A 9,972-nucleotide genomic window follows, 5' to 3' on the forward strand; every position below is an offset into this window, starting at 1 on the left:
CCATACCACTTGGCACAGCCATCTTTTTTTTTTTTTGGTCTTTTTGAGACAGGGTCTCCCTGTAGCCCTAGCTGTCCTGGAACTCACCATGTAGACCGGGCTGGCCTTGAACTCACAAGAGCTCCACCTGCCTCTGCCTCTGCCTCCCGAGTGCTGGGATTAAAGGCGTGCGCCACCATGCCCGACGGCACAGCTCTCTTTATTCAGGCTCTGGACAGGGCTCAGTCAAGTTGATGCACAGTCTTCCCTCACACTGATGTGTGCCATGCCCTGGTGACATGCCAGACCTGGCACTAAATGGTTTACATGTCATTTCATCTGAATGTGGGCAGGTTTTGAACTCCTCCAGTTGCTCTTTGGCTGGAGGCAAAGTTCTTCCCTGTCTGGGCCTTAGTCTCCTCACCTGAAGGATGAGAGTAATAACTACCAACACCATAGGATATGTTCAGCCACAGTGTTGCCACTCAAGGAATCAACAGCTGACCAGCCTCACTACCCTTGGCTCAAAGGCAGTTCAGAGCCTTGCCCGAGGCCCATGACTCCTCCAGAAACCAAGATCCATAGGTTTCTCTGAGGTCCCATAGTGTATTCTCTGCTACTAGGAACTCGACCACCCTAGGTCTGCTGACACCACATTCATTACCTGGCCTTCTCAAATACTATAGTAGGCATCACATAGCTCATTGGGAACAATGGCAGGGGCCTGCAACCTCCACAGTTGATGGTATTAATGGAACATAGGAGTATGGAAGTCAGGAAGCTAGAGGTATGGTTCAGTGATAGAACACTTGCCTTATTTGCACAATACCTAGGTTCAATCACGTAAAATTAAAAAGTAAATAAGGAAGTAAAAATTAAGCCAGGCAGAGGCAGGTGGTGTGGGTTTGGTGGACAGTCCTTACACAGAGGGCCACCTCCAGTGGTGGCAATTAGTCCTCCCATCCCCCCCCCCCCACCAAATGTTTTAGAAAGCTGAATCTGAAAATAGTTGGGGTTGTAAAAACACAACGAAATAGGAAAACTCGAGGTTGCCATTTAACCTCTCTGACAGTCCCTGCACCGTGGGGCACCTGGCCTGCTGCTGCCCATCCTAGGCAGTCAGGATGTCTGCTCCCTTTCCCACTTTTCCTTAGGCCCTATGCTGCTGGAGACTTACACACAATGAACTCCCCCTCCATCAAGGCTCATTGAACAAGTCTGTGGATCTGCTGGCACGTGGACCTGGGAGAGCCTGCTGGCTTCAGCAATTACCCCACAGAGCTTAGGCATTGTTTAGGGGCATTAGTGAAGGCTTGGGAACCAGCTATGAGACTCAGGAATCAATACTGATTTTAAAACACAACCCTGAAATTTCAGATTGGAGGATGGGGCTAAAAAGATTAAGAATGATGACAACTCTTTGTTAGTGAACCAGGAGGACAATGGTGACGTTAGAATTGGAGTTAAGCAAGAGCCAAGGTTTATTCCCACTCTGAGAACCAAGTGTGGTCTAGGCTAGGATTTTCTTCCCTTATTTGACCAAGAAATGTATTCATGAACTTGAAGGGAGAAGGCAAATTCCCTCCAAGCCTGAAAGACTGGAGCCATAGTCACAAGTTTGTCCAGGGCATTCGACACATGCAGGTTTGCCACCCTGCTCTCCATGAAGAACCCAGAGGGGCTGCTTGTCCTTAACCATGAGGCTGTGCTAAGCGTGGTGGGCTTGGTCCTCAGGTGTGTGGAACTTGGCCACCTCTGCCACTCTCATTGGCAGCAGAGTGAGGACCCCAGTAAGTACTCTGCCTACAGCACTCTTAGGGACACTTCTATGGGTGAGGATCTCTATTGTAGCTTGGGATGATGGAAACCTTTAGGGACTTGTCACAAATTGTTAGTAGATTCAGGAGATCAGACTTTGCAGGTGAAATAGGAGAGGACTTGGAGGAGATGAGGACAGTAGAGTAGAGCTGGGGGCCAACTTGGCTAAGTACTGAGCTTGAACCCAGTCTTGCTCAGATGCTGCCTGCTGGGACTTTGGAGTAGCCTGTGAGGTGCTATGCCAAGAAAATGAATTCTAATGGGGAGAAAGAACTGGCTGGCAAGTGGCAGAGCAGGGTTTGAAGGATAATTGGCAAGGGACTGGACAGCACAATGGTCACAAGTCCCCTGTGTAGCTGAGACCAACAGGGAGGGCAGGCTATAGAGAGAACTAGCTGAGGCCATCACGGAATCCTGGGATCCTCGGCAGAGGCATTCTGCAGAGAAAAAAACAGATCACAGCAAGAGACTGAGAAGGCAGGGGAGAAGAAGAGGAGGTGGATAACTGGGGAAAGCTGACTGTGGGGAGAGCCACCTTCATCAGGGTATAAGCTTAGCACGTCTGCTGGTGAGGAGCCTCCTACTGACAGTAGATTGTTCCAGAATTGTGAGCCTCTCACCCGTAAGGGGCATTCCCTTTGCCAGAGAGAGCAAGAGGCCCTTTGAAGAGTCACTGCAGACATTTCTGCTGGAAAATAATGATTTTCCCCTCAGGGGTTGACCTCACAAGGGGTTATTGACTTTAATGTAGCCCAGCAGCGCTCCATGTGAAGAGAGGCCAAGAGAGTGGAGAGGTGTGGACTGTGTGCTGCTGTGAGAACACTGTATTTTGGCCTATTTCTCCCACTCTCTTTCAGGCTGGGAATCCTCAGGGGGCCACCCCAGAGTGGCCCATCTCCCTCTGTCTTCTTTTGGTATATTTTAAAATCTTAGCTCCTCTGTCAGCGGTCTGGCTCTTGACTTAATCCTCACATTAGCCACTTCCAACCTGGAATGTTCGAGGAGGAACAGGACTAAGTGGAGAGCTCAGCTCGGGTGACCACAGTGACAGTGGGCAGCACCAGGAATGAGTCTCACTCCTGGGAAACCCAGTGCCTTAAAAAGGCAGATGCAGAGCTGGAGAGACAGTGCCTCTCCCCCACCCCCCACCCCCCACCCCGGTGGTGCACTTTCTTTCTTTTTTCCCCTTATGTATCTGTTTTGCCTGCATGTATGTAAGTCCACTAGTGCATACAGTGCCCCTAGAGGCCAGAAGCAGGTGTTAGATCCCCTGGAACTAGAGTTACAGATGGCTGTTAGCTGCCATGTGGGTGCTGGGAATCAAGCCCAGGTCCTCAGCAAGAACAGTTAGTGCTCTTAACCACTGAGCCATCTCTCCAGCCTCTCAGTGGTGATCTTAATGCTTTTCTTGCAAAAGACTCAGGTTCTGTTCCCAGCACCCACATGGCAGCTAACAACCATCTGTAACCCCAATTCTAGGGGATCTAACACTCTCTTCTGGACTGTGTAGTCACCTGGCATACAAATGGTGCATATATGTGCATGGGGGCACTCACACATGAAGTAAAAATAAATAAAACTTTTTCAAAAGAAAATGCAGATATAGAAGGCCTGTCTGAGCTTGGTGAGTGTTCCCAATCATGTGGACAAGGGTTCTGCTCTGATTCCCAGGAACCATAGCAGTCTCATGGACAGCAATGCCAATGGCCACCTTGGGCCCTCTCCTCTAGCCCTGAGGACCATGATGACCACAAAGATCCAGACTCCACATGGCTCTGGGAACATGAGCAAGTTTGAGACCTGGGTTTGCCATTTAACTATATCTAAACACTTAGAAACATTGTTCCCACTCTATATTCTTTATCTGTACACAGCATTGCTTTTTCAACCTCCAAAGGGCATCAGGGACCTGTGATAAGATGCTGTGTGTGGAGACCCAGGCAGTACTTGGCACCTGGCTGCTCTGGATGGATGTCCAGCATCACCTGCCGCTCTGACCAGCCTTGTCAGTTCCTTGGGCCCAGCTTAGTCATGGCTCTGATGACAACAGAAACATTGTTTGGGTGAACTTTGTCCACAAGGATGTCCTCATGGTGAGGAAAAGATGCCATGATGGTGGAGTCATATGAGGTTCTAAGGAGCTATGTTAATGTTAATGTCTGCTCCTCCATATGTGCTTGGCAAAAGCTCTGTTACCATAACAATAGTGTCGCTGGAATCTTGGAGTCCCCTCACCAGACTGTTCCTACTGTACAAAACTGGATCAGACAGCAGCTGGCCCCACTGTGTGCCATATTCTCACTTTTTCTATAAATCTAAACCTGTTAGAACAAATGAAGTCCCTGGAAAAAAAAAGTTGTAAGTCAAATGATAAGTGGTTTGTCATGGTAGAGGAAGACTGGGCAGCTGGGTCTAGGCACTCAGCATGTAAGACTTGGAACCCCAAGTTTACAACCCTGGGGAGAGAAAGGGCCCAGGTCATGGGGCCTCCTGGGGGCCAGCTGACTCTCTTAGCTCTGAGAGGGATGAAGGAAACCAGTGGGGTATGTCAGGGAACAGCAATAGGCTATCCATCTGATATGGTCCTCACCCATCCCTGTCAGGGCCCTGGTCAGGCATGTGACATCTGTGGCCTTAGAAAAGCCCTGAGAGAAAAGAAATGAGGAAATGGAGTAGCAAGAAGGCTCTGCAGGGCTTGGGGGCAGAGGCTAGGCCTGTTGTTCAGGTTGTCTGCCTGCTGTGCTTGTAGACAGAAGGGTGCTTGCTGGGAACCTTATAAGCTCATAGGTGAGCAGACCTGTGCATTTCTGGGCACCTGAGAAGAGATGGGCTGAGGCTGAAGCCAAAGCCAAGCAAGCACAAGCAGAATCTCATGGGGGTATACATTTGTCGGGAGCAGGTGGCGTGAACACGCTGTAGGCACTGGGTAGCCCTCTCCATTCTGGTGCTATTTCTTATCTACTCAGGTCAAATCCAGAAAGCAGTCTCGGAGATCCCCAGGCTTCCTGCCAGCCACAGCCTTTTCCTGTGGAAGCACTTGAGGCGCTGGGCCAGGGAGCTGGAGCACGGACTGCTCCTCCTGGACATGTGTTTGCATAGGTGCTTGCCAGCACGCCTGTTTGAAAACATCTTAAGATAGGAAACAGAGTTGTCCTTGATGAGCATTTAGGTGACAGGAGGCTGAAAAATAAAATCATTTCCTCCAAAGCTGCCAAGTTTGGAGGTCCTGTCCGCCCTTTCACATCCTGCAATGACTTAACTTGAATTTCCCTCCTGACTCTTACGTGGTTTCCACGCACAAGGCCAGCATCTGAAAGATCAGTGTCTGCAGGTGCACGGGGAGCCAAGCAGCATGGCCTGCTTCCTGCTCCCCTGTGGCACCCTCAGCTCAGCACTCAGGGACTGACCCAGTGCTCAGTGGCTTCACATTGTGACTGGGATGTGCTGGTTGCTTTTCTAGTTGCTGTGACAAAATATCTGACAGAAGCAACTTAAGTAAGGAAGGGTTTATTTGACTCACAATTTGAGGGTACAGTATCACGATGGGGGAAGGCACGACGGCAGAAGCGTGAGGCCGCTGGTCACGTTGCATCTGCAGCTGGGAAGCAGAGAGCGCAACGTGATGGTAGTCCGCTCACTTTCTCCTTTTTATTCAGTCCAGGACCCTAGTCCATGAAATGGTGCTGTCCACATTTAGGGTGGGTCTTCCCACATCAGTTAACTCAATCTAAAATTCCTTCACAGACAGCTTGTCTCCTGGGTGATTCTAGGTCCTGTCAAATTGACGATTAACTTAGCCATCACATGAGCATGTGCCAAATGACCCCTTCAGAGGGATAATCATTGCATTTTAACCATTTTTAAAGAGATGTATTTATTTTTTTACTTATATGTGTATCTGGTGTGTCTGCCACATCTGTGCACGTACCCACGAAAACAAAAGATGGCATCAGATTCCCCGAAGTTGGAATTACATAGGTGATTTTGAGCTGCCCACTGTGGGTATTTGGAACTGAACTTGGGTCCTCTGGAACAGCAGCAAGTGCACTTAACTGCCGAGCCATGTTTCCAGCCCTAGTTTAACCATTTGCAGTCATGCAGTTCAATGGCATTGAGTATTTGCACACTTAGCAGCCATCCCAACATCCAGAACTTTGTCATCCTCCCCAGTTGAAATTCTATGCCCTTTGAACACTGACCCTCCAGCAGCTCCAGTAACCTTTGCTCTGCTGGTTGTCTATGAATTTGTCTCATTTAGAGAGATCACATAGTCTTGCCCTTTTGTGTCTGGCTAGTTTCACTAAACACATGTTCAAGGTTCATCTTTGTGACAGGGAGTACTAGAACGTCATTCCTTTCTGTGGCTGAATAATGCTCTGTGACATGCATGCGCACCACATTCTGCTTGTCTGTTGCTCTGTTAATGGGGACACTTGGCTTGCTCCTCTTTTTGGTTATCATGAATCATGCTGCAATGAACATAGGTAAACAGTATCTCTCAGAGCCTCTGTTTCAATCTTTTCAAAACATTAGAGGAAAACTGATGGATCTTATGGCAACCCTGTTTAACCTTGTGAGGAGCTGCTAAACCTTTTTTCCACCATTTTTATTATGTATTCCCACCAGCAACACGTAAGGGTTCCAGTCTTTCCATACCTTGCCAGTACTTATTTTCTGTTTCTATTAATTATTGTCATGTTCATTACTTGGGGTGATAACCATCCTGGTGGAATGGTAGCTTCTTGTGTCATTATGGGGAGGGAGTATTTTTTTTTTTAAGACAGGGTCTCCCTGTAGCTCCAGCTGGCCTGGAGCTCACTATGTAGACCAGGCTGGCCTCAATCTCACAGAAATCTGCCTGTCTCTGCCTCCAGAGTGCTGGGATTAAAAGTATGCAGTACCATGCCCAGGTTTTGTGGTTTTTTAAAATATTTTATTTATTATTTTTCTTTTATGCGTATGAGTGTATTGCTTGCATGTATGTGAGTGCACCCATGTCGTACAATGCTGAGGAGGTCAGAAGAGGGCTTCAGATTCCCCTGGAACTGGAGTTAAGGACGGTTTGTAGCCGCCATGTGGGTGCTGGATCCTCTGCAAGAGTAGTCAGTGCTCTTAACCGCTGAGCTATCTCTCCAGCCCCCGCCTTTGTGTTTTTTTTAAAAAAATTACATATATTCATTTAGTTTATGTGGAAGGGGACACACATATATTACATGTATGTGGAGGTCAGAAGACAGCTTCAAGAATCAGTTCCCTCATTCTACCATGTGAGTCCCAGAGAATGAACTCAGGTCATCAAACTTGGTGGAAAGCATCTTTACCCACGGAGCCATCTTGCCAGCCCCTCCTTATGGATTTGATTTGTGTTTCCTTGGTGAGTTTGTCCTCAGCATCTTTCCCCCTGGGTCTTTCCTTTGAAGAAATGGCTATACAAATCTACATTAGCTACTTTCCTGTTCCTGTGATAAAACACCATGACCAAGACCACTTATAGAAGGAAGAGTTTATTGGCTTATGGTTCCAGAGGGAGAGTCCATGATGGTAGGGGAGGCATGGTTGCCCAAGAAGAAAGCTAAGTTCTCACATCTTCAAGCAGGCACAGGAGGCAGAGAAGGGGACTAGAAATCTGGCAAGACTTAAGAACTCTCAAAGTCTGCCCTCAGTGACATGCTTCCTCCAGCAAGGCCACACCTCCTAAAACTTCCCAAAACAGTGCCACCAACTGGGGACAAAATGGAGGAAGCCTGTGGGGGATATTCTTATTCAAACCACCACAAAATCCTTTGCCTAGTTTTCATTTGTGTCCTATTTTATTATTGTCATGGTTGCATTATGGGAGTTATTTGCATACTCTGGATGCTGTCATCTTATTCTGCTATTTGGTTTGTATCTATGTGAATATTCACAGCTGCAGCAAGAAGTTAGGTGTGTGGGGAGTAGGCTGGATGGGTTCTTAGCCACACTCCCTGCCCCCAGTATACTAGCGTTTTGGGGGTGTTCCCTGATCAATGTCCAGGTTCTTTTCATCTTGAATGAAGAATTAGACAAGACATAGAGTAGTAGTGGAAGAGCAGCTTTATGGAAATTAAGATAACAGCCAAGAGTGCACTCTCCAGCATGGGAGTGGGCTCAAGCAGTGGGTTTGGGATCCAGAGGCTTTTATTACAAAGGCAAGGGAGGAGTTCCCTGAAGGGTAGACTGTTGTAGGTGATGGGTTTTTTCTTTCATCTAGGGCAAGCCAAGTGACAGGTTGCTTTTGATTGCTAGAGTCCCAGAGTTAACCTTTTTACAACCCAAATGTGGTGTTTTAAAGTCACATTACAGCAACACTTAAAAAGGAAATAGCCTGACTCCTAACATTCATAAGGCCAAGAGCAGACATGACCTGTGGAGCACCTGTTCCTTCAGATGTCTCTCTGAACTGGGTCCTGGGCCAATCTCAGTTCATTCTTTCATTGGCATAGTATCTTCAGCATGAAATGGGGAAGTAGAAGTCAGGACCCACCATTATCAGAGACTCTTGCACTTTGATGCTAGGCCTAGAATATTATATAACAATAAGCAGATTTCTCTCGTTGTTTACAATGAGAAAAGCATGTTGCTTTCAGTGCTTTAATATGTAAAGCAAGCATATGCACATTCATCTTTGGTGGAGGGCAAGGAGGGGTCCTGAAGGATTAGGGTCACGTGCTTAGGTCACAAGATGAGAAGATGGCTCAGAGAGCTTGTTTACATTATAAACAGTAGCTTTTTGGTTGCAACATTAGGTAAAAATCTTTAGTCCAGATTATGTCCATATTGTAAAAGTCATTCCTATACTCACAGTCACATGTGTCTGACTTTATCTTTCTGACTCACAAGTATGGGAAGGGGTTCTGAATTAATGGGATGGCTCAAAGACTAGCCTGGGGATGGAATGGTAGTAATGTCAGGCAAGCCCATCCAGATCTCTCAGATCTCTGATGTCTGCAATGCAGTATCTGGAGGGACCTTTGGAGACAGACAATCTCAAAAGGCCAGTACCCTACCTGGAGCCCCCTTCTTCACAGCTTCCAATGAGGGGCTCACCAGTATTGCCAAAGGTGACAGACAGCATGTCTACTAAGGCCAGCAGACCCTTGGCTGGCAAACCCAGGTAGTCTTGACATCACCCAAGAGAGCCATTCACAGGATATCTCTGTTAACCCAGCTGTATTTAGTGTCTACGAAAGTGTCCCTGTGAGTGCTATGCCCCCTCTCCCAGCCTGGCCTTTGGTTAGCTCCCTCTAGGCACAGCAGGTTGCCCCATCCTGTGCCCATAGGCAAGGGTGAAAGCTACCTGACCTTTCACACTTTAGGGTCCAAACTACTAAGACAAAGAGTTGGTGAGTCACTCCCAGTGGAGAGATGTGCCCTGGGGTCATAGCACTCACCAGATATAGGTCTGGACTGGGGAGATAGCTGTCTTTCTAGTCAGTTGTAGAGGGGACAGAGTATTGGATTGAGTCATATGTCAGCTTTGTGACCCAGAACAGGTCACACATTTGGTGGAGGCTTTGTTGTACCTCCTAAAAGGGGAAGGGGACCAGTGTGGTGAGTGAGTGCCCAGCACTTGCAAATACCTGAGCAGGGACAGTCCATTGTCTTAGGAGCCCTGCTTCAGACTGACAAAGAATGCTTCTATTCTGGACCCCGTGTGCACCCATAAACCTCTCATCTGGACTGACTGATCATTTGTGAGCTTATGAGGATAAATAATGGGCTGTCTTGTTACAGTAGAACACCCATAGCTTTTTAGGTACACATGGAAACCCTCTGCCCTGCAGCAGTCTTTGGGACAGAAACAGCTACCCTCGCTCTTCAGGAGTGGAGGCTGGTAGGCTACTTGTTGGCAGCAGTTAGGGTCAAAGCTAGACTGGTGACCCAGCCAATAGCAGAAACCACTCACATGTGAGAGAGAGCTGCCTCTCTTTGCCTCCTGTGTACTAGGAGTAAAGGCGTGTGCCACTCCTTAGCATGAGCAGGGCTTCCTAAACTTACCACATTCATCATGATCCCTGCTCTTTTCTTCTTCCTTCCTTCCTTCCTTCCTTCCTTCCTTCCTTCCTTCCTTCCTTCCTCCTCCCTCCCTCCCTCCTTCCTTCCTTCTTCCTTCTTTCCTTCCTCCTTCCTTCCTTCCTTCCTTCCTTCCTCCTT

This window comes from Nannospalax galili, unplaced genomic scaffold, assembly GCF_000622305.1.
Source record: "Nannospalax galili isolate Female #2095 unplaced genomic scaffold, S.galili_v1.0 scaffold100, whole genome shotgun sequence".
Taxonomy (NCBI): Eukaryota; Metazoa; Chordata; class Mammalia; order Rodentia; family Spalacidae; genus Nannospalax; species Nannospalax galili.